Source organism: Athene noctua, chromosome 9 (assembly GCF_965140245.1).
Source record: "Athene noctua chromosome 9, bAthNoc1.hap1.1, whole genome shotgun sequence".
Lineage (NCBI taxonomy): Eukaryota > Metazoa > Chordata > Aves > Strigiformes > Strigidae > Athene > Athene noctua.
Window position 1 is genome coordinate 9,180,161 of NC_134045.1, and position 25,353 is coordinate 9,205,513.

Here is a 25,353-nt window from a genome sequence, read left to right on the forward strand (position 1 = left end):
GTCGAATAATTCTCCCAAGTAGGGAGAAAAGTCAACATGTTTCTGCAGCACGGAAGAACTGTCAGCCCTTCGGTGGGGATGGAGCTCGTGGCACTGTTGGCTTTCTCCTCTTCTAGGGTGTGATTTTCCTCCTTGAAGTCAGTAATAAAAGTTCTCCCCAACAACTCACACTTGATCTGACTTCCAAAATGAGCTATGCACATGAAAGACAGCTGCTTAGAAGAATCCATAGGCAAGATGGGAAGAGAAGCACTGACTCCAAACTCACTGTCTACAGTCACCATTTTATTCCTTCAGAACCTGAGAAACTGGAATTGTCTCTGTAAAACACAATTAGCATCCACATTATGATTTGTCAAACACCATCCATAAGAGAAAAGCTAAGCGGATTTTTTAATCTGAATTTGTACAGGCTTTTCTGTCATTCTTTAAGCAGCTACATTATTATTTCTTCCCATAATTTGTATAAAGTACTTAGCATTCAAAACAGATCCTTTTTAACCTTTTGCCCAACTTAGCTTTTTGTACTTTAAAAAAAAGGGGGGGGGGGGGGGGGGATAGAAAGGGAGAGAAACCCTTTAAGTACCCTGGGCCTGGGTTCCTTCAGTATGCAGGCTGTAAATGTTTTACTTTGATTTGAGATACATGACAATAAATTAGGGGACATTTATCAAAGCTGCTTTGTTGCATTGCTGACAAAAGCTGCTTTTTGCATAAATTACTGCATTATACAAATACACTTAGCAGGATCCTGTTTCTTTGAAGTTAGTGGAGGAGATTTATGTCCAATGGAGTTTTTATTTATCTGCCCTGTTCACCTCAACAAGGGCAGGACATATTCCTCAATTAGTTCCATACCCCTAGAAATGACATATATATCTCACAACTAGAAGTAGAGAAATTTAAACAAAACAAAACAAAAAAGCAAGTGCACTTTTTTCTGGCAAGTCTAAACTACTGTACAGTGTAAAAAGTAAATATTAGGCTGGAGCTGTAGCTTTGAAATCTTTGTTCTCAGAGTGCTTTGAAAACTATTTAAGTAAGCTAATTTTGACAAAACAATATTCCCTTTGCAGAAAAGCTTTTCTAGACTTCATTAAGAGACTAAGTAAATATGAGTCCATTTCACAAATACTTGGTAGCCAAATAAATCGGTTAAAAGAATAGATTCCCTGAACGGTAATCCTCTCTGGAACTATATTTATGCTAAGATCACTTTCAATGAATATCTAATAAACTAATGAAGCCCATCTTAGGCTAAATGGTGAATTAGGATGGTTAAAAAAGGAACTTGTCACATGAATAAATTGGCTAAACAGTTACATTACTTAAAAGAATACGGAATCTCTCGAAAACCATTCCTGAGCCCTATTCTTCTGTCACTCACCATCCCCATACCTCAGCCTACACATAATTTATTTTGTTCCTAGGTCAGCAGTTCAAATGCAGCCCTATGTGGCAACTTGGAGCTGTTGCTATACAATGGCCTGAATCATTCTGGAGAACTCTTTTCTGTCCCAGATCTAGAAAGAAAAAGAAACAAAAAGCAGAAATTTACTATTCTCTCTCCTTAATATATATATAGTGATGTTTGTCGTCTTCAGTGTCTTTTTTAATCAATGTCAGTGTATCACTGGGCAAGACCATGCAGAGGAGATGGTCTGTATTGGAGACTACTAGTTACAGCCCAAAAGTTGTCAGGACCTGTGTTAACTTTAAAGCTATGCCAATGAAATTAAAGATTTGACAATGAGAAGGCTGAATCAGCTCAAGCACATGGTTTGGAAGATTGTCCTCCCTGCCCTTGAATAGTCTTTCCCCAAAACTGGAGCCCTCTGATGAAGCTAAAAGGTCTAAAATTAGTTGCTTTCATATTTCACACTTTACTGGTCTTTGCCAGGCACTTTTTTGATCAAAATATTTCTGTCGGAATGACTTTGAGCTTTCATTCATACATGTCTATAAAGTTATTGAATGTTTTCAACTTATAATAAAAAAATTATCTTTCTAAAATAGTTACAAAATTTCATTAGCAAACTCTTGTTCTGTTTGAAGGAAAAGGTGTTCTTACATGTTAACAATTTTTCTTTTTAATCAGCTCACACCCTTTTTAAAAATTCTGGAAAAAGCTCTCTCTCTTTTCCCCTCCATCCACCCCTAAGGAGAAAAAAAAAAAAAAAAAAGAGCAAGATCCTTTGAACATTTAATGAAGATAGGAAAACAATAAAATTATACAAAAATATATTTTCATTATTCAGGCGGCTCTGGGGAACAGATTCCACACAGTGCATTTCAATGATCCCAGACAATGGATTACTATCATAATTTGTTCTTAAAGTCTGTTTAATTGGTTTACTTAGCCACCTGTTCAGAATAGTTACCATGAAAGCAGTGGTTTTGCTGAATTTCTGAGTGCCAACCTTCCATCCTTCATCCTGTTCCTTCTCCCATTCTGGCTGTTAAAAAGTATTGAGCAATGCTTAGCAGAGATTTTAAAATAATCTCTTAACTATACAACATCTATTTTAACTAATCAGGGAGGAACTGCAAAGTTATAACAATAACATGCTAATCAGGGTATTTACTCACTGTCATCAGCTCTGCCTGTTCCTGGGTGAGTGTCAATTTATTACATCTCACTGTACATATAATAATGGGGGAAAAATGTAAAGAATGATACGCATGTTTAATGTATGCAAATAGACAGCTATATACTATGCACGCCTCTATATGAATTACATCAGCCAATTTCACATTAAGAAGTTCCATAAAAGCAGTAAAATTACAAGAGAAAATTCAGCCAAGGACTTTGAAAATGTTGTCCATTTCTTAAAAAAAATAAAAAAGCAAGAGGAGTTAAAGGCATGAACTTCCATTTAGCACGGCTTACCACATTAAAAAAAACACCCCAGTTATAAAGCACTGGGGCACCCTTTGTTGCCTGCCGCAAGTCAGATTGCTTTCCCCAGGACTGATGTAAAGTATTTTTGCAGGACAGCAGATTCTGAGAAATAGAGGGGTTCAGCAGTGGAGTGTAATTAGCACTCTCTAAAACTGGAGCTCCAATGTAAACAGCTCGAGTCTTCATTGCACAAAGCAAACAAACAATCCCAGCTGAGAATTCCCTGGCAGGGCTCGAGCAAATAGGGCCCTCACTGCTGACTGCTGTTATTGCTATGGTTGCTTAATCTAAACAGACAGCAGCATGTAAAAATGTAAATATTTGATATTTGTTAATACAGTCCTAAGTTATTGCTCGAGCCGGCTGTTTTGGTTTTCATGCATAGGGACGCCTATGTGCAACCCGCTCTTCATAGACTTCAGTAGAGGAGTATTTTTAAGAAGCCATTATCTAAACTGCTGATGTAATAAGGCACCGGTATATGAAATACACTTAATAACTCAACTTTAGTTATTTATTGTGAACGAGGGTGCATTCTCCTTGATTCCATTTCCCAGCGAAATATAAGTGGAGCTTTCATCATGAGTGCTTGAATTTATGGCAAGCAGACCAAGTGACATTAAGAAAGCCACACAATCCCTTCATTCAGGCTTTAATAAGGAAGCCAAGGAAAAATTATCCAAGCTGGTTTGCGGGTGACAGCACAAGAACTTTTTGGAGTCAGAAAGTTAGCACGGAGGCTCCCTGTCAGCCCATTAAAAAGCAAGGTTGGCATTCCCAGATATTGGAACCATGTGTGCAGAGGAATTTTTCTTCTGGTAAGACATTCCAAATATTGTCCCAGAGCCAAACACTTCGGTGTTAGACTAATTTAAGCAGTATGTTGGAATCAGCTCTCAGGACTTTGATCATATGGAGATCGTTTGTTACAAATTGAACTAACCCAGTCTCTATTTCTGGTGGATCAGAACTATGGATTTGTTGAATTAAATGCCTCATTTAATGCAGTTTGCACATGAAAAGAAAGCTGCACTCAGGAATCTGATAGTGAATTTTTCACCTAACCAACAGGTCTACTTTTTTATTACTTTTAAACCTAATCCATACTCAGTCCACACTGTTCTTAATAAGCCTGGGGCTGTTTGGAGTGAAGGTTTAAATCAGCTCGTATGTTATGGGGGGAAAGCATCACTGAATTATCAAACCGTGTAATAAGGAACACATTTGAATCCAATTCAAGAAATAATTTTATGAAGAAAAATAAATTAGTCCTCGGTTGTTATTTACCATCCAAATAGTGCAGTGCTCTTTCATGACAGCAGTGGAGGGAAAGCTGAAAAATGATTTTGCAGACATACAATTTTCTCCCTGCCTCTCGTTGCTGTCCCCATTTTTGCAGCTGAACTATTGTGAGGGTTAAAAGTGCACAAAATAAAGCATTTCCACATATGGCTGCACTTTCTTTTCATTTCTTGAAGTTATAATGTCTTTAACTGTTGATAATGATATTATAAACTGTCATTTAGTGCATTTTGAGTATATTAAATACATGAAACAAAGATGTGTAGTTCCAGCTGGACCCTGATCAGAAACACGAGATCTGATTCACTAAAACTGCAGATAGGCATGTGCAGGGCTTGCAAGGAGTGTTGTGGAACAGGTAGTAGTTGCAGTAACAGTGGAATATAATAATAGAATAAAACAAAAGAACCCAGTGTCAATTATTACTCTAGGAGTGGGACAAAACTGAAAAATAGGTACCAAATGATAACAGAAGAGTCACTGGCATGCTGCTATACAGTGAGCTGATACAGGACTCGAGTATATCACAGTTCTCTGCCTTGGGGAACTCAGGATTTACACCATTTTCAACACATTTTCATCTGGAGGCTCACACAAAATAAAAATGGGAACACCAGCAATTCCCAGGAATCCATCCTCTTGTCCCATGGGAATCTACACAACAGAGCTTATTTTGAAGGAAATGGGAACCCTGGTTTCTGCCCAGAAGGGGCAAAATTAATGTCTCCAAATTCACTGCTTTGAAAGGACCCTCTAGCTGAGTTGAAAATCTCTGATATATGGATATAATTTTTGAAGACACGTCTTACTATTTGACTGGTTTAGCAAAGAGATAATATGTCTTGGTTTAAATAGCCTCAGCCCCTTGGTGCCATTACAGGCATATCTGGCCGCTGCAGATGGAAAAGGAATGAAACTGAAGGTTTAAAAGAAAAAAAAAATAATCAGAACATCACTGTCCAGATAAAAGCCCGGAGCAAGACCATTCCTTCTGAATAATCAAGACCTTTATTTGGTCTTAGAGACAGGAACAGAAAATAGTAACATGAAAATAACATGGAAATACCCTAAGCTTGACCAAGGCAAGCTCAAGCCTCAGCTCATGCGGATCATGGTGTTTCCTCTACGTTAACACATTGTGCTAAAGAAACTGGCCTGAGCTTAACCAGGCCACAAAGAGATGATCATGAGATTGCCACAACTGGTGCAGAACACAAGTCAGATGAGGCAAGCAATAAGTGTGGTCCTCTGCTCCAAATCCCAGCCTGGGGGGAAGCAGGAAGGATCTCCCACAGATTGTTCCTTCTATCTCTCATTGCATGCACAGAGCAGAGTTCATCTTTCATAAAGAAAAGGGAAACTGTCTCTTTAAAAAAAAAAACCAAACAAACAACAGTTGTATAGCAGATACTGATTTATACACACACACACACATATATATTTTATTGGCAAATAAAGAAAGATCAGATCTTTAATGAAATCAGGATGGGTTTGGGAAGTGAACTTGAGCTGAACTCCCCAGATTTTCATGGAACTTCAATTAAAAGAGTTTCAGAGGAGTTGCTGAAAGCCAAGCACTTGCCATTGAAAGCTTAATTTAAAATGAGAAGCATTTTTATACCACATTTCCCAGTGAAATTCCAGCCCTGATCCTAATTATGTATTTTTTTCTCAAATGATAATTTTTTTTCTTTTCCAGATAAGCTGTATAACAAAGTATGTAAGTTTTATCCCCAGCTGTTAGGACCAGTGCACACATAGTGGCTACACTGACAGAAGAGCCCATCATTATTGTTCAGAAAATGAATTTACCCTCTCCACTCTAAAACTAGTGGTGAAATTTCAGTCAGCTCTTGTTATCATGTGCAATATATAAGGATTTAGATGTGTGATAAATGCTATGACTAGCAAAAATGTGGTTTTGGGGAAAGGAGTGAAATCTGGCTTCAGAAAACGAAACAGAACAAAGTAATTAAAAATAAAGATGGTGGTTTAATTTCTGCTTCCCAGCCCATTCTTGTACAATCCTAGGAATACAAAGTTAATACAAAGCCTCACTGTAGGGCCCTTTTGAATACCAGTAGAATCATGCAACTCAATCCTTGAGCTTTGCTTTGAAAATGTATCCCTCAGTCAGATGCACTACAATTCAATCTGAGCATCAGCTTCTGGGTGTAGAAAGGGGACACTAGCAATGTTTGAAGACCAACCAAAACTGTGCAGTGGATCCTAGAGTATCAGTGGCCTGAATCCATTAAGGGAAAGGATCTTGTTTTAACCAGGTACCGGGAAATAAATTACTTCAGAAACCATTTAAATAAATAATACTTTATTGTATAATGAAACATGATGGAATGGAAATTATTCTGAAACTTGTTTTAAGTAATGGTGGGGGGGATGTGTGCCTAAAATAACAAAATCCAGCACTGTGTCAGGGACACAGTTACCAAGACAAACTTTATGTGCTGTGGGGCTGAACCTCTCCCTCTGCCCAATGTTGCAATGCAACTGAATAATAACAGATCTGCAAACTATAGCTGTGCTCTTGTGGCTGTCACGTAAGGAGCAAGCACTGCAGTTTCACAGTCTCACATACAAATGGCAACAAAAGACTGAAAGGCCTTGTTCCAATTAAAACATTAATTTCTCATATTTCTTCTAGTTTTCATTTTACTCTGATAATTTCTTCTGTCCTCACTGTAGACCAAAGACTTTTAAGTCACTTAGGAAAAGGTAAAAACAAATGGTCCTCAAAGGCTTCCCAGTCTCCTCCCTTTCAAGATGTTTTGTGAGGAGCCTCAAGAGGTCTTCCCTCTTTAACATTTTTGGGAAATCAGCCATGTCCTAGTACCTTCTCTGACCTCACTGCATTCAACAGTTGTGGGGAGTAAACTCCAAAATTGTGCATTTTTGTAGTTCAGGAGATGAACTTAAAGTTCTGACTGCATTATTGTCTCTTATGGGGCTGAAATACGGTCTTAAAATTCTTTGAATACTCAGAATATTCAACCTTCTCATTGTTCATCCCCATGAGATCCTCACTTATTTCACAGGGGTGGATCCTGCCCTGTTGAGATTTCATAGTGTGAGAGCATCAGGGGGCAGCCAGCCATTTCCAGGTTGGTATTGTGTGACTTGGTTGGTGATTAATGACAAACTCCTACAGAGCCTAGGACCAAACCACGTCCTGTTAAGGTTCATAGCCATCTGTGCATGACCAGATACCCTGCAGGACAAATGTGAGGAGGCTCTGAAGAGCGGAATGGCTGCGGCTTTGCTCAGTTGACCAAAGCACTCAGTTTGTGTTGGCTGGATGTCTACTGATGGAGCAGTAGACAGCTAGTGCATCCGGGACAGACTGTACCTGATCTCACATACAGACTGCCCGATGACAATTTTATACCTATGGAGTGGTGGTATAACAAATCAGATCTCTGCACAGTGTGTTCAAGAGATTTTGGGTTGGTACCAGAGGCCCCACCACTGGGACTGACACACCATTGAACCATGTACTAGGACAAGCATTTAATATAGAAACAAATAACCTGGTACAAGTTAGGGGAAAAAGCTTGTGAGCTAGTGACTCCCCCTCAGTCTGCTTCACAAACCTGAGCTAACACCAGCTAAATCAGGCTGCTCCCAAGATGTCCAGGATTTCACAGCTAACAAGAACCTCCCAGTGGAGGTTTTCAGTTCACTACAATGCAGCAAGGGAAAAATCCAAGCAGATTTTTCTCCCTGCTCATACCTTCCATTCACACAGTTTCCTATTTTACAAAGAGACTGACACTATTTAAAATGCCAGATCCATTAAATCTTTTGTTTTCTCTAAATAAGAAAGAAAATGGTTGCTCACAGTTTTATGGGAAGCCATCAATCTTTCCCAAAGTGACTTACTGTACTGAAGAAAATAAACATTGCTGTATATGTAAAGCAGAGCAGAAAAGCTGAAGTCATGGGCAAAGCCCTGCTTTCTTTAACAGTAGCAACATATTAAAGACAAATGTAGTCCACTGAAAGTGACATAAATAAGTGGATTTCCCATCTGAAACATTGTTTTTAGCAAGAGAAGCTTTTAATCCCCTTAAGTTCATTTCTAATCTGTCTTGGAAGTGCTTGTCTAAAGAATATTACATTGATATAAAGGATTTAATTTATTAAAACTAAACAGCAGCCAGCATACTACTAAAGAATATCTTGTACGCAGTACTCTCCCAAATGAATAAAGCTGCTACAGGTAGAAAAAAAATGCACAAACACTTGGCACAGCATTCATTAAAAATTCACACATTATGTTCCTGTGCTCTCCTGCTCGCTGTGCTTTTCCCAATAAAGCAAACACTTTAGAATTCATAATACCTCTTTATCCCATGTGCACAAGTGACCTCCTCTCCTTTATGCACCTAGCAAATGAACAAGTACAAAAGGGAATAGAGTAAGCAGAAAACCAAACATGCCCTCTCCTACCCAAGAGCATACAAAGAGGGCAAGCAGAGGTTCTCGAAAGGGTTTAGAGCAGCCTCTATGAAGATGCCAATGCTCTCGCTACCCAGCAGTTTTGGCCGGTGCACACTGCGTAGACAGCATCAATTATATAGTTCATCAGTCAATTAATTTTAAGGGATCTTTCTTAAAATAGCAGCTGAAGGAAACAAAAGTTGCCTTCAAACTACATTTAAATCACTTGTTAGCCACAAGTTTGGCAGACTATTTAATAAGCAGCAAGAAGTCAACCATCAAATAACAAAATGGCCTTCTTGTCTCTTCCTGAGGATATAAAAATTTCTCCATGTTCTAGCAATGAACCTCGAGACATCTCCCTGGTTTCTCCATGAGTGCTTTCAGTATGTAAGGTGGTATACAGAGTAGTTTCAAACAAGGCCCCAGAGATCTTTTAATCCTACACTCCAGGCATGGAAAAGACTTCAAAAATTTTGTGAAAATTAGTAACCAACTGTCTTAAGGGAAGATTTAGTCCACAAGGAACAACCTACATGTTCAAAAATGTACTGTTATGTCTAAGGCCTCTTTCCTGAACTATGTAGTTCAATATAGTATAGATTTTCAGGCTTTTTTTCCTGTGTCTTGCCAAAAGAGATGTTATTTATGGAGAAAATTCTGCTCTGCTATGGCACGGTGTATGCATTGTGACTCATCTTACATTACACCCATTGATTTCTTCTGAAGTCACAACGGAAGCATACTGTTGCAAATGAGATCGGTATTTGGTCGCATGTTGTTATCACACTGGATCTTAGATGAAATTACACACGACATAGTTTCTGTTCATTTTAATAATGGCCAGCAGCCATACTGCCTCCATTTCAAGCCCACATAACTTATGTCATATAGGGTTAAGACTGGACAGCACTGGAAGGTCTCCAAAGACAACCACAAAGCAGGTGGAGGTATTATTCAGGGATTAAGATTTTAAACCTGCAGAGAAACATCTTCATGAGGAGTCAGTGTATTGTAGATGTTTTTCACAAGGCAGTCTTGGATTGGTGCTGATGCTGACTAAACACCCTCTAACCAGACTGACCTAACAAAAAAAAAAGAGTCAGCAGGTCATGCTGGATTTTGCCCTACTACATGATACAAAAATAAAGCTTTTCTCAAACTATTACATGCACACAGTCATGGCAGTTTTAGCAGTAGCAGCACATGGTCGTGTGAGAAGGAGGACTGGATTTCCTGAGGTCTTGCAAAACAAAAAGTGTCCATGAAACTGGGGGTATTTCATAAGAAACCATTTTTTCTCTGGGTGTTATGTATGTGCACATTTTAAAACAAAAAGCAAGGACAATGACAAAAAAATTCTTCTTTAAGGAAAAAATGAAATAACAGAGACAGTAAGGGCTTCTTTCTAGTAGGAAATCCATTTTCTTCCCTGCATTCTTCCCACCATTTTAGATGGTGCTGTAGCACAGTCAAGTGGTACCTACTAACATTTTTATTTTGGGTAAAAGCCCATGAAAATATTAAAGCATGAACAAGTCATCAAGTCAGTTTATGAATCAATATACAGATTTCCTCCATGCCCATAGCTGATTTCCATAACCATGAGCGTGCTGAAATCCTGTCTAGATGCCAAATCAATTTTTCTTATATACGAACATCACAGCTACTTGAGAAAGGGAATCTGTGCCAAAAACCTCACGCTCTTAACTAATTATTTCTGTGACTCCTTCCTTGCTAAGTACAATGACTGCCACATAAATACACACAACATTTATTAGGAACAGGCACACTTCCCCCAGGTTCAGCCTGAGTGCAGCAGCATCCCTGACAAGCTCATCTTCCTGAACTGTGCAGCCAGCCTTTATCACAAGAAATAGTTCTGCTTTTCCCAGGACTTTTTTGCTGTGAAGTAGTCAAGTACTTATCGTCTCAGGCAGGGCAGCCAGGAGAGTATGGAAATTTGCAGCTCGCTGTAGAAGCATCCTCCAGAGAGCTGTTGTCTGGCATTTGCTTTTGCTGGTCATTGCTATTGGTCTTGCCCTCCCATGTGCCTCCCCTGCAGAACATCCAGAGACATATATCTCCTCACAGATGAAAAACCTGTTAGATCTCCTCCCAGACCCAAATGTATTGATAATATCAATTTGCACTTAGTTTGTCCTGAAGACTTTAGCCCTTAACATGCCTAGATTATGGAAAGGAAGCACTAGTGCTGCTGGGAAACTACTGTAATGCCTTTGCCACGCAGCCTCACCTTTGGCATGCTAATAAGATGTCCCAGCATTCGCAGCAGCTGAGCTGCCCCGTGAATTCATTGCAGCATCTCCCTCTCACCCAGTCCAGAGCTGCTGTCTGTGGCAGTGACATGGACAATTCTTCATGTAAATAATTTCCAAATGGAGGTACTCGTTATTAGTGCAGGCACTTCTGAAAGTAAAAGCAAACAGCATTTGGCAGCAACAACTATTAATGAGAGAGTCACTAGCAAATTAATTCTGCAAACCACACAGCGATTTCCAGGGCATTTTCTTGCAAGACATCTCAGAGCAGATGTTGTGCAAGTAGCACTGACATGGAGCAGGCAAAAAGTGAGGTTAAAGTACCGAGCTAGCAGAGATGACCAAGTAGGAAGGAAGACAAGAGGTTGTCAGGAGATGTGGGTTGGTACTGGCAGACCAAAAGTATGCTGATGTAATGAACTACCATTGCACAATGGGGACGTTGCTGGGAGAGGTGATGGTTAGGGTTTGGTTCCAGCCTCCAGACACTGCTGGTCTTTCTGGATTTGAGGCACCATTATGTTTCTGCGTGTAAGTGTGTGAATGTGTGCACGCATGTGTGCGTGTGTAAGCATGGGGAGCAGCATCCAGGCTAACCCTTGTAGGCTAACCTTGAGTCAGCAAGTCTTGTTAAAAGAACATAAGGTCAGTGATAGACTCATGACTCCTGTAGGGTGCCCTATTTATTTCTTGGTGTTTCTTCATATTTTGATAGTTTCCAACCATCTGAAAAAAGATAAATAAGAATTATAAATACAAACCAATATATATTACAATAGAGAATATAATAAAATTAGGTAATAATTTAAACTAATAGATTAATTATCTAATAAATAAAATATATAATAAATAAAAATTATACTGAAGTATAAATAATGGTATATAAAACCCTGAGCAATATAAAGGAGCTAAGGAGGGCAGTAGCCCTGATCTAAGACCATTCCCCCACCGCAGCAAGCCCTGTGGAAGCATGTAAAACAGCTACACTGACACACCTGTAACATTAAAGTTTTGAAGGGAAAAGGGAGTCTGTTCAAAAAATTCTACTCTTGTCTTTCAAAGGCAGCTTCTGTCATTGAAAAATAAAGTGGGAGCAGAAAAGGAAAAAAAAGTCCCTCTCTTGCATTCCACATTAATATATACCATTGTTGAACACACTGTTGGCCCCTGCAGTCCCGTTGCCCACAGCCTGAGCTCTTGACTACCCTTCCCCATGTACTTCACTTGAGAAGGAATAAATTTTCATCATTTCAAACACTAGCAGTAACAAGGAAAATAAATGTCCTACTCAAATGTCTCCCAAATTACCACATTCATAAGTTACAAATTAAATATATTATGCAAAAATCTGAATTGCTCATATAATACAAGAGGACAGAGTGTGTTCTGGGCTGCCTGATAACATGCTGGTTATTTGAAGAAGGTCTGAGGGAAAACCGCTTCCCTCATTAATAAGGTCTGGGGGACATTGTGCAGTGTCCTTCACCAGTGCACTTACAGGATAGGATGCCACCCAAGGGGAGGTTGACACTGGGTAGTATATTCACTTCCTGACTTGGGACTGGAGTCCAAGTCCCCCAGAAATTAGCTGAGAGAAGCCTGTCACCCTGCCACGGCTGTGTGACAAGGCGTGGGGTACTGAAGCACTCATTCTGTGGTACCTTCTGGTGCTCCAGGGCCTTGGACCAGCACCCAGGGCAAATGTTGGTACCCTGAGCATCAGTCGAGCTCTCAGGATTTGTCTGAGTACGTCAGCTGGCACTCTCAAACTCTCTCCTAATTTATAGTGACGTTTCCCTTCACTGATGGCAAAGTTTCTGGGTGGTGTAGTTCTGTCCCTGTGCTAATCCCCCGGCTCGCACAGGGCACGCTGCCAGATAGGTGCTAAACTGCCACAAAGGGGATAGTCACTGTCCCTCCCTGTGCTGCCACAACTGAGCCATGGTGCAGGGAAATGCCACAGCCATCATACAGTGCAAAACAAAGCTGCTGCAGATTCCTGTTGGGGAGAGAAGAGGAAAAGCAGGTTTGGAGCTAGTGCTCTCTGCTGCGATGAGGCTGAGCCCTTCCATGAGGTCCCACAGAAACTGTCCAGGTTCCCTGTCAGGGCAAGCACTCCAGAATGCTGCTAGGGGACAAAAAGCAGCCAAGTGCTTGCTAAAAAACTTTGTGAGCACTGTAAAAGTCATAACCCTCAAGGACTACAATGCTGCAAGCAGAACGCATCTTACCCAGCTGAGACCTTTCTAAACCCTTTGTTTCAGATCAAGCACATATGGTCCCACACTCCATACAAGTACATCAACCTGTGGCACCTCTGAGAAGGAAATAATTGAGTAATTGTTTCCAACACAGGGGGAGTGCCATTTTGTAACATCATCTTGCCATTAGCAAATATAATCTAAATACCTAAGTAGAAATAAAAGCTACAGACAGGACAAAGCGTGCCTATGTAACAAATCCATAGCTTTTCTAGGTACTTGGCACATCAGCATCCTACCCAGTATTTTAATTCTATTACAGGCTAATGGATAATTCTTGATCTAATGGTTAATATTAACAATATCAACAGTTATTTCTTAATGATTTAAAACTTGGGGAGAAAAATATCCACCCTATGTTTTCTGTCAGTGGATGTTTGGTTTTGGCCTTAGAGTTGCAAAACTAAAACACTTGCAATGACTCCGAATTTGCTATATTATACCCCCGTCCCCTAGTTTATATAAAGAGATCATAAACCCCTCTGGCACCATAAATAACCATGCCTCTACAGCAGCAGAGCCAGGCACAACAGACAAAAATCATCAAAATTGCTAACCAAACAAGAAGAATGAGTTATTAAAGAATGCTTAAGCTCCCATGTGCTTGTTTTCAACGATTTGCACTGCAAGCGCTGCCTTGGCTTTCCCAAAGAGCCAGGACACTGATTGTGCTCTCATTAAACAATGCCCTGTCATCAAGTCGAGACGCAGGATAAAATGTACAATTATTAATCCCTTCAACGTAATTATAGATGACAAGAAAAGAAGGGAGACTGCATCAATGGAATGACTTTGCTCACAAGAAGAGAGAACAATTAAGAATGATAGCAGAAGTTATAAATATTTCTAATTCAACTAAGCTGTAAGGTTTTGGTTTTCCTAGTAGCATCCATTGGGTTTCACCAACAACTGTATACACAAAATATTTGCTCAAAGGTTGGAATTCTAATAAATATAGAAGGTGGCAGTGGTTTTATTAAAAATAAAATTAATTAGCCTTTACTTCATCAGCAAAATTAGCTTTTACTTAACAAAATTATAAACCTTCAGTCAGAGCTTGGCTGATAACCTGGTCACCCAGGTCCAATGTATGGTTTCCATCCACATTTTGTGAAACCATGGCTATGTCTTTGGCTGTCCTTCACTACGTCTTGTGGGTGGAGGAGCCAGGTGCAGTCACAGCAGGTGGTGTGCTGATGACCAGGACAATGATTTTCAGCTGAGAAGAGAAAGAAGTGGCTTGATAAGAAACAATTTTCTCTGACCTCTTTGCAAGAGTCTGTGAAGACACATGTGAAGGGAAGCAAAGTTACAGCCTTCTCAAAGCAGAAGGAGGGATGTATCAGCACCTCTGATTTTCTTACTCTGTCTACAGCAAAGAGTGAGAGGTTCAGGAATTGTTTACAAAGCTTGTGTGACTTACTGGACTGCTGAGTCCAGGATGAGGTGACTTGTGTGTCTGGGAGAAGATGTTCCTGAGCCACTGAAGGGGCGTCAGGTCAATTGGGGAGATGGCAGAGGATCAGGGCTAGGGAAAACTGTGTGAAATGAGTTACAAGACGGGAGCAGGAGCTCCAGGAACATGTGAGGGTCTGCAGCTATGGAGCCTTTGCTCCACAAGAATTGATACCAGATGACTTAGCTGTACAAATCTGATACAGATCACACTATAGACATGTGACTGCTTCTACCAAATTAGATACAGCACATGATGTAAGCTTGTGCCAGCTTCACTCCGGCTGTTGAAAGACAGACAATAAGGATGAATAGTCTTAAAGACAGCATGGAGCAGTCAACCACCACCTACTCAAACAGAGATCTTCTCCCCAGATTTACCTCTCCAAAATGGTGAACAAGCTTAAACCTGTGACATTAGGATATCCTAGATCAGTGCTTTGCATTTCAGGGCCATGACATTTTCCATTCAGTAGCTGGAAACTTAAAGCCAGCTGAGCTGTGTCACGAACAGCAGTCAGTGCCACACCATGTGCCAGTGGCTCCAGACATGTGGCGCAGGCCTGTCATAGGGGAGCTCTGCTCCAGCAGCTAGGAAAAGAAAGAAAAGAGGCTAATTTCTACCTGAGACACAAGACTGCAGATGATGTTGAAAAGTCTGACTCTCTCATGGGTCTGCTGTAGAAAATAGGTCTAAAATTCAGGCTATATAATGTTTGTGGCATCCCTGGAACTCTGATTTGTAAAACTCTGAAGAAAACCAAAATAATACCAAAAAACCCCAACCAAAAAAACAGCAACCCAGACCCCAAACCCAAACTTTCTGGCTAGTTCGTTCAAGGCGATTTTTCATTCTACTTATCACTGCCACCAACATTTTGCTTAGTCTTGAAAAAATCGTTGTCATTCCGCAGTCAGATGTTTTTACATGTACATCCATCATCGCCTGATATACCCTGACCTTAGTTAAAACTTATGTTTTCTAAATTGTACTTTTATGTTGAGCAAGCCCTTAGGCTACACTGTTAAAAGTTTACGTTGAAAAATCATTTATAATTGATTTGTTTGAGTTATGCCTGTTGCAAAGCCATCAGAAAGGTCAGTATTAATTAGCAGTGGCTTACATATAGTCTAGACAATAAAAAAGTAAATAATTTTACCTTTTTAAAGAGCTTTCAGTATTTTACCAGTTCTAACAAATGATACTGATATAAATTACAGTTATAAAAAGCTGCAGTATGATTTACAACAAAGCTGCTCCATTTGAATAATTTATTTTTCCTTGAAATATTTTCATTATATACGCACATAGCTCAAATAAAAATATGTTTATTGTGAAACTGAGACAGCCAACAAAAAAATCTTAATTAATTCCATTTGCTGTGCAATAGCCTGGTTGGAGGATTAAACAATAAATTTCAGTTTATTGCATAACATCCTAAATTTCACTATAAAAGATTTGTTTTCATTTTGGGTCTGCAATGTTGACAGTTGCACAGAATATTTAAATAGTGCACACAACAAAAAACTTTCCAGAGCTTTAGCAAACCCTTAGCTGCACGCATTGTTTCAGCAAAATTAAGGAGGCAGTTCATCTCGATTAGACACTGAAGGACTGAGCCTTTATTTCCAAACATCCTCTCTAAGTGCCTGACATAACTTTGAAAAGTTTTATCGTGTACTAATGAATCATTGGAGTTGATTTTATTTATTCACAGTGTAACTGCAAAGGGGCATAGGAGTTTTGGATCATGACACTTTGCAGCAGAAGATGTTATTTTAGTTCATAATTGGTGGTGACAAAGCCACAAAAGAGTAATAGCATCTGGTTAATGCCAAGAAAAATATAATAGCAGTCAAAGAATTTATCTTACATCTACCTTCATTTGGAAACAGATTGCTTCGCCATCCTTGAGGAGATTGACAACAGATCACAGTTTCTATATCGGTTTGGATCATAACTTGCTTTCTGCCCAGGACCACATATGTTGCAGTTTATCCTACTGTCACCTGATACCATGGAGGTCAGCGTGGCGGGGGGTGAGGAGGAAGAACTGACAATACAAAAATGACTGCAAGCAAAAGGCATTCTTTGGGGCTGATTCTGATCTCAGAGCAACCAAAGATCAGCATGTATTTAAACAGATAGGGTTACTTTAAATAAATGTACAGTAGCAAAAATGCCAGGAAACCCTAAAGCAAACTGGAAAAAATAATCTGCTCCGTTTCCTTGTAGTTCTTTCCTATTTTGTATTGGAAAAAAAGAAGGTTGGTTGGTTTTTTTTTTTGGTTTTTTTTTTTTCCCAAAACACAGAACAGCTGAAATGAGGGAAGGAGGGAGGACTGACATGCTTCTACCCTAGGGCTTCGCTCAGCCTGAAGACAACCACTAACTCAAGAGACATTCCCTTCTTTCATCTCTCCCATTTTTCACTGACAAAGGCAACAAACTGTAGGCAAACAAGGACAAGAAACATAAAGATCCATCCTTGAGCTGTTTCTTGATCCCTTTCCTATTCTGACCTCCCATCTTCTATTCTTCTCTTACAGACCCATCCTTTCCCAACAGCTCCAGGCACACATTTTTGAAGTAAATTTAGCTGATTGAGATCTTGCTGACCCAGGTTAAATACAGATTCGTGTCATGGAAGCCAGAGGAGCTGTATCAATATCAAACCAGTGTGAGCAAAAGTAGAATCAGACCCAGCGGTATAAAGGTATGGAAACATATATGTCCCAGTCGTCTTTTATTCACATCAGTTTAACGTTAATGAGGTGCCATTGGCTTTGGTGGAATGGTTCCTGACTTACAGAAGCTGAAGTAATTGGAGATGCCAACAGCGCATGTGTTGTTTGGCACTGCTCTCCCTGAGCAGCACAGAAGAAACACCGGGAATGCCTTTCCCTGCCTGACCCTGCCCCAAGACCTCTTCCCCGCACCCGACTGAGGTTTTCCTTGCACCCCTGCTCTGGCAAGAAGCTCCTGCACATGTGCTTGGTGTCGAGCACAGCCATGGCAGTTCTCACCATCCTTTGGCACTGTGCTCAGGCACGCAGCTGAGGTATGGTGGCCCGGTGCCGTGGCACAACCCTGTTTCCACACACAGTGCATTTCCCCGTGAGTCAGTCTCAAGTGCCTATTCGTACCCAATCTTAGTGCCAGGTTAAAGAGCAGTTACCACAGGCAGAGGGAAAGAAATGTTTTACAGGTTTGTAATTCATTAAAGCACTGGACATGTTCCAATATGAGTCTACTGTCGGATAGGAAAGAAAGGAGACATGTTCAGACTGTGGTCTACAGCAACACACCTGTAGAATCTGGGAGCATTTCTACTGATTGAAACTCTATTTTCTGGGTGTTCTGCCTGTGCCAAGAGACTCAAGCACATAAATCCAAGGTAATGCCCTTTGGCTTGCATGATTCAGGCTTGTGTCATTTCAAGTTTTAACGGTAGATTTTAAGAGGGTCATTTCAACCATGCCCTCTTAGACAAACACTCATGAAACAAAAAAATTCCAGCATAGCACAAACTACAAAATTACTTTAGATCTTCTCGGGTGTGGTTCTTTGTTGCCTTGTATTTAAGGAACTTCTATGCATGTGAAAGAAAACACTTCAAGAATCTTTCTGCTACTATTATAGTCACACATTTACCTGGTTGGAGAAAAGAGTTCTTGTCTTTTCTCTTTTAGAAAACTTGTAAAATATAATTTACAAGATTTCAGTCTTTGGCCAAGATCCAGAAATCAGTACATATCTTTGTATTAATCAGAAATGAAAAGTTTAAGTAGAAGTTGGTAAAACTGTGTCCTCTGACAAAACCGATGACCATCTAGTAGGATCTGACAGATGTCAACCTCTGTCACCTGTTACTTTCCATAACAGCTCTCACCAAGGTCTTTCGTGATAGAAATAAAAACTTTTTTGTTTTTAAAATTGACAGAATTCTTTAAATTCCTCTGTTTTCAAGAGAAGGCAACACTTTAGAAAGGAAAACTTTTTTTTTAAAAAAATAAAAAAAGTATGTGCAAAGTAAATATTCACAAAATGTCATGCAGATTCAAAATTATTGCATGTTCTAATTTTCCTTCCAATACTTTACCTGCTGCTGTCAAAATATCCCTCCAGTCCATTCAGTGTCAATTTGTACACACATATCCAGTGTTTTGTACAACTTATCACCAATAATTATACCCATATTTATACATTTTTCAGATGAATAGCCTAATTAGTATCCTAAAAGATATAAAGGCTGAGACTAAAGAAAGAAAAAAAACATGAATTCAAAAATAGATTCTCTTGCTTTGCCCAGACTGTAGTTAAATGCACAGAGAATGGAAATAATTCTCCCAGGAATATGTCAAACCAAGCAACATAAATGCAGTGTAAATGCACAAGGAGTCAGTGGCAGTGCTGCCAACCTCACATAGTCACAAGTCAGAAATGATGCCCTAGAAAACGAGGAGATGTTAAAGCTCAATGAATGTAAAGGTTCATTTTATTTGTTTGTGAAGTTTGCATTTGAAATTCATGCTTAGAAACTTTTTTCTATCCCTAGAAAGCCTAAAAACTTTTACTAAAAGCTAAGCTTCTGGTATGACTGCAGGAGCCGGGAAGTTTGTTGAAAATATCAAACACAGGGAGCTTGAACTGGCAAACTCGGCAATTCTGCAAGGCAAAACTAAACAGGATGCGAAGACCGTGCCACCATGGCTGGAAGTACCCTGTAGACCTCGTGAAAAATTACCACAATGGGATTGAGTGCCAGTCCTGGGCCAGCCATGCAAAATCACACTCCCAGCATGCAGTCGTGGGATGGCTGGTACTTTTCTGTCCTGGCCTTGGGATAACATGTCTCCTTCTGAGTCAGAAAATTTGGGCAAGTTTCTTATGGGTAAATATAGGCCAGGCAAGTACATTCTGCCTGGAAGGAGGGCATTTCTGAATAAACGTGTCCCATTTATAGCTTTACCTGGGGTGGATTGTGTGTTGGTTTCTGTACCAACACAACCAGCACCACAAATTGAAAAGAAACATCTCTTTAACTTGTGCAATAAAATCTGCAGAACAGCCAGAACATTAGGATTAGCAGCCTTGGTCTGTCTGTCTTTCATTTAAAAACAAAATATTTTTTTTGTTTAATGCGCATCAGTCTATATATTTCCATTGAACAAGTTTCAGGAACCAGCACTGTTTGTTACAGCTCCTTTCCTGAAGACAGCCATGAAGCAACAGAAACTTGCTTCAGATAGCTAGCCAGGTCAGCCACCAGCCTTCACAGAGACATGTGATTTTAAAATCACTAGGACAAACTTTTTTCTACACTGATGCAGCATCATTGATTTCACAGGGGCCATAGCACTGCAATGAGTGAAATTTTCTGCAATTACAAAATCACAGCAGCTATTATTGGCTCGTAGTAGTTTACACAAACGCCTTAAAAGAGCAGACATATTTTTTATTGAGAGAGCACATCAGTCAAGATGCCAGTGTTGTTCCATTTCTTGTCAAAAAAAAAAAAAAAGGGTTCGGTGATCTCTAAGTCCAGCCGCTCTAACGTAGCACAGAAGTGAGCACAGTAGGAAATCAGAGCATAAGACATGAAAATAGAAAGTTAACTTGTGCTTGTGTGATTTTGAAAATGCACTTAAATGCCTGTGGACCTCCCCCCTACATAAATTTTATTCTCGTCTCTTAATGACTTTATTAACAATGTAATGAAAAAGAAGAGAAAAATGACAGGCATACACCCTTTCTGAGGATTATGGGCAGACTTGCTTTGTGGCAGTAACTGCATCAGCTGAACAGGGGTGACTCTTAGACAGAAACAGACAAAGGGACCTGAGAGCATCAGCACTGGGTGAGAACAGTGTGACCAGCATGTCCAGTCACGACTTTCCTCTTTTTCCCAGGGCTGCCACTAGAAAACACTCTTCCCCTGGGGCCATGTAGGCAGGACACAGGGTCTCCTGAGAGGCTGTGAAGTCCCCAGCTGTGGAGGTTTCCATCTCTCCCCTGGATCAAGCCTTAAGCAACCTGACCTGGTGTCCCTTTCTGCTCCAAAAGACCTGGGATCTCCTAGGTCCCTTCCAATGTGAATTATACTCTGATTCTGTATTATAACAGTATTTACCCTAACTGAGTACAAACCATCATCCCCTACCGTGTTTCACATTATAAAGTATAAACCAACCCAAGCATAAGCAAATACAGAGATAAAATGGAAGCTCACATACTAAAACCCTTTTGCGACTCAAGGGATCCCTTTTTAGGCAGCATTTGCATGAAGAAGTGATTCTCTCTGTCTCTGCTCCCTCCCAGGTGCCCCCTCCCTCTACCACACATGATATCCTCCAGGTTGCTGCCCTTCTCATAGTTTCAGTGCTCCAGCTCAGCTCACATGCTCCCACAACCATGTCAGGATACACCATCCAGTGATGAAACCCGCTGTCACCCAATGCCACGGCACAACCCCAAGCAGAAGCAAGGCAGGGTTTCATTCCCGTTACGGGTAGGAAACCTTCACGCTCAGGCTGGAATGAATTAGGAGCTGCAGTCTTGAGTGAAGCCTCTATTGGTAAGGCTCTTTGGTGAGATAATGCCCTTAATTTTCAGCCTCCACCACAGGCAACGCACACAGCATTGAGAGTTTCTCACGTTACGGTCAGCGGAAGCTCCCCGCAGCCTCCTGTTGCAATGCCCTAGCACAGAAAAGCTGAGAGTGTTTTATGACAGTCAGTCTTTCCTGTCATCAGATACATAAGATACACCAGCAGGTCTCTCAGCAGCTTCCAGCAGCAGATAGACAACAGATAAATAGATATACAGCTATAAGGAACAAAACAAATTTTATTTTCTACCTTAGGAGCCAGTGTAAATGGCTCACTGGCCAGTAGAGTTATGCAATAATTGACATCTTTTTAAGTTGGAAATTACACAGACAGCAAACCCACAAACATAAATATGTTCCTATCATACTGAAAATAAGCTTTGCTCTCAATTAAGCCATTGTTAAAGTATGCCTCTTTTTAAAGACCTGGCTTATGATATGAGATATTTCTTCCTTGGCATTTTTAGTACATAGGAGCTTAAATTTAGGTTACAAACCAACCAGTCTGACCTTTTCCCAGAGCTTTAAACCCTCGACAATTTCCATGGCACTCACAGGTTGCTCAGTGCTTTTGCAAACTGGACCACTTCTTTGAAATTTTAAGAACCTAACTTCCAGGTTCTAGTCCTGACAATCCTGCAGTAATATGTTTCAGAAAAGACTAGTTTTCCTTAGTTAAATACAGACAATTGTAGACAAACCTTACTGGAGTCAGATATATGATCAAAAGTTTGAAATGCTTTGTGTCAGTAATACTTCAACAAACTGTGTAGGCGAGAAGCACCAGCTATCAGAAAGAGTTTTTAAAAACACAGATCATCTGTTTTTCCATCTCTCCAAATGGAATTCTGAAATGTCATCAGTTTAAGGTTTCAGATGAGAAGATATTTTTATCCATTTAAGAAAAAAAATATCCATTTCCCATGCATTAGATTCATGCGGAACTCTAATGTTTGAGGATGTGTCCATTCTGCTCACTGATATAAATTGTACCCTGACAATCCCAGTGATGGGATTGGAAGTGGGCTGAGCACCACAGCATCTCATAAGACGGTCTGGCTCCTCAGTGCTATTCCTGCAGATAAGATATAATTCGTGCTTCCCTCAGGCACCAAAGGCAATGTACCAGTGCAATAATCTTCTGAGTATCGCAACATTTACAAATAATTGTAAAGACCTGCTAATATGGTTTAGTTCAGCAACTCTTCACAGTGCTGAGTGCTGACAGAAATGTCAACTAAGAGAGTATTAAACAGCCTTAAGGATGTCTTGAAGGAAAAGGTGTGTGAAGCAGTTATTCTAAACAAGTATTGAAAAGCATGTTGAACATTTCATAATTGTGGCTTCTCCAAGCCCCATGTTTTGTTCATAGACTGTAAGAAAGTCAATGTTTTGGGTTTTTGTAAAACTCTCTAACAAATGGTACAAAAAGTACAATGGTGAAGTTACAGCACAGTCATAGATGTGTTGTTTGTTCACTCATGTTCAAATTCTGTTTCTAAACTGATATTCAAATTGAATAATGGAAGAGTCAGTGAAATTGCTGTTTATATATCTGAACAAAGCAACTTTTCATATTTTCTCAACTGCTCATTCATGCCTTCTGAATACTTCTACGGATACAACCCTGATTAAATACCTTGTCAGAAGTAAGGTATTAATAACAAAGGAATATGTTACACTTCTATTTACTCTGTTCTTCCCATCCTCCATAAATAACACATATTTTCCCTTGCAGCCACAAAATTAGTTGAACTAAGCCTTATAAGATGAAACAAGTCAAGGCTCAAGGCACAGGTATATTTTAAATGTACTTAATCACAGAGGTAGAGAAAGAAGGCAGCAAATTTTTGCCAGCATTCTTAAAAATGAACTCTGATGTACCAACTGAGCAGTGGTCCTTGAGCTCCAAGCTACACGGCCTCATAGGTGCCTGGTCCTAACTGCTGGCTGTCAGCAGTCACATGCAAAGCAGGTGGCAGTGACATTTTTTGAAAGTTTAAAGGAGTTTGATAGAATAGCAGTTGATAGAAGTACTTAGAATAGCAATCATAGGGAAGACTGTTTTCACCAGCGGAACAACAAATTACATTGAAGCCAGAAGCCTTGAGATTTGCAGTCTGGCAGAAAATCAGAAAAAAAAAATTCAGATATACTGCCTCAGATGCCCCCTGTGTTAATTGCACTGAAATTAATGATATGAAGTGATCAAGGGAACAAATATTTTGGTGTCAGCTGAGACAACATTTTGTCCTATCTCTCTTATGTCAGAGGCTTGATGTGTTGTGCCTCCTGATGCCACCAGCAGAACTCTGGATTTCCACCTCTCTTGCCATGCTGAGCTGCAGAGCAGGAGAAAATTATCTGGTACCAACTCCTGCCAGTGAAATGCTCAGGAAGGCATTTCAGAGCTGGTGCCCACAGAGTTGCCATGAAAGCAGGGAAGTCCCTTTAAGAGGAGTTCAAGATTGTGCATCAAATTCTCTGTGGAGTTGTGACCACCTGTGGTAATGCTCCCAGGACATTTCAACAGAGAAGCAGTTGTAATTTTTGTACTAAGAAAACAAATTTTAAGCTTCCATTCATCTTACTTTTGAAGTTGGATACAAGGAGTTGGAGCAGTAAATAATTATTATCTTTTTATTTTGATACAGACTTCTTTTAGCTGAGTCTGCCTCAACTATCTCATCCATTGAATAGTGTTACCATTAATTCCATCCTTCACACAAGCATCTTAAAAATAAATCTGTAAAAAAATGTTGAACACTCAAACCACAGTAAGGAACTTCTGAGAGAAATGGCAAGTGTGTATATTGCTTAAAAGAAACAAGAAAAAAGTTACAGTTTTCAGGGTTTTTTCTAATTATGACTGAGAATACATTCATCTTCTATAAAAGTGTCGCTTTATATCCTTACATTAAATTTATCAGACTTTTTCATATAGTGCGTATTTCTGAGAAAAATGCATGCCTACAACAACAAATGAGAGTCAACTAAGAGACAGTCACCCATATTTTATTCTTCTGGAAGTGGAAAATCCAAGCACATAAATCAAAGTGACCCTAAAGCAGTGACCAGCATGCCCTGAGCAGATCAACGGTGGTTTCATTGACCTCCAGACTCATACAGGGTCATATTTTCACACAGATGAACTGGTCTTGAACTGCTTTGCCATTTCATTGTGCACAAAGAGACCCCAGCTGAAATGTGTCTCTGCTTTCTGTTAGGGTAACCTGGATCACGTCCCAAACCAAAAAAACCAAATCCACATTCCAGTTTAGAAAGTGTTTCTCTGTCCTGCCATTTTTCTGGATCCCTTTCTTCTAGTCTTGATTGTCATGAATAACTTTGCATGAATCTACAGCTAATATTCATATAAAAAAAAAAAAAAAACAAACCAAACCAACAACAACAACAACAAAAACACCAAAAACACCAACAACAACCCAAAAAAAGGAATAAACCCAACCCTCAGAATTTGTTTATAAAGCTTATTCTTTGTTTCTGAAGATTTTTCCAGGGCACTTTTTCATCCTTGTGAGACTCAAACTATTCAGTAAGTGCATAAACTCTGGGCAGCTCATTTGAAAGCTGTAGGCTTTCCTTTTAATAGACATACATTTATGTGTCTCTTACATTACAGTAGTATTACACAAATGTTAATGTGATTAACCTTGTAGTTTTCCTGCTTGGCGGGAGGGAGCACTGAGGCACTGACTATAAACAAGTTCAGCCCTCTGCTGAAGGACATCACAAAGCTTACATGCCATTAGAGTTTTCTAAATATACTTGTATATTGTTCAACCAGTGGGTAAGCCTTGTTTGTCTCCCAGCATCAGATGGCATCCAAGCCTGTAGCTGGCTCTCAGCACAGGGATGAATTTCATCAAAAACAGAGCATGCCATGTCCACGCAGAACATCTGTGGCACAGGCAGGAGCTGAATCCAAACCAGCTAACTCCCAGTGTAACACTTTAATCACAAACTCAGCCTGATCATTATCTGTAACATCTACACACTTTTGGGAGTGCTCCCAGGACAAGACGGAGAAGCAGCAAGCAAAGGCAGGAACAGACAGAAAT

The 25,353-nt window shown here is 39.9% G+C and overlaps 1 long non-coding RNA gene across 1 annotated transcript in view; it reads right to left on the minus strand.

Moving 5' to 3' along the window:
- Positions 1–440: 440 nt before the first annotated feature.
- LOC141963812 (uncharacterized) overlaps positions 441–25,353 on the minus strand; it is an 82,353-nt gene continuing 57,440 nt past the window's right edge. The window contains exons 5-7 of the long non-coding RNA XR_012634212.1: positions 11,556–11,670; positions 10,920–11,092; positions 441–1,523 (exon numbers count right to left, since the gene is read on the minus strand). This is a non-coding gene — a long non-coding RNA (uncharacterized LOC141963812). The remainder of the gene's footprint in view (positions 1,524–10,919; positions 11,093–11,555; positions 11,671–25,353) is intronic.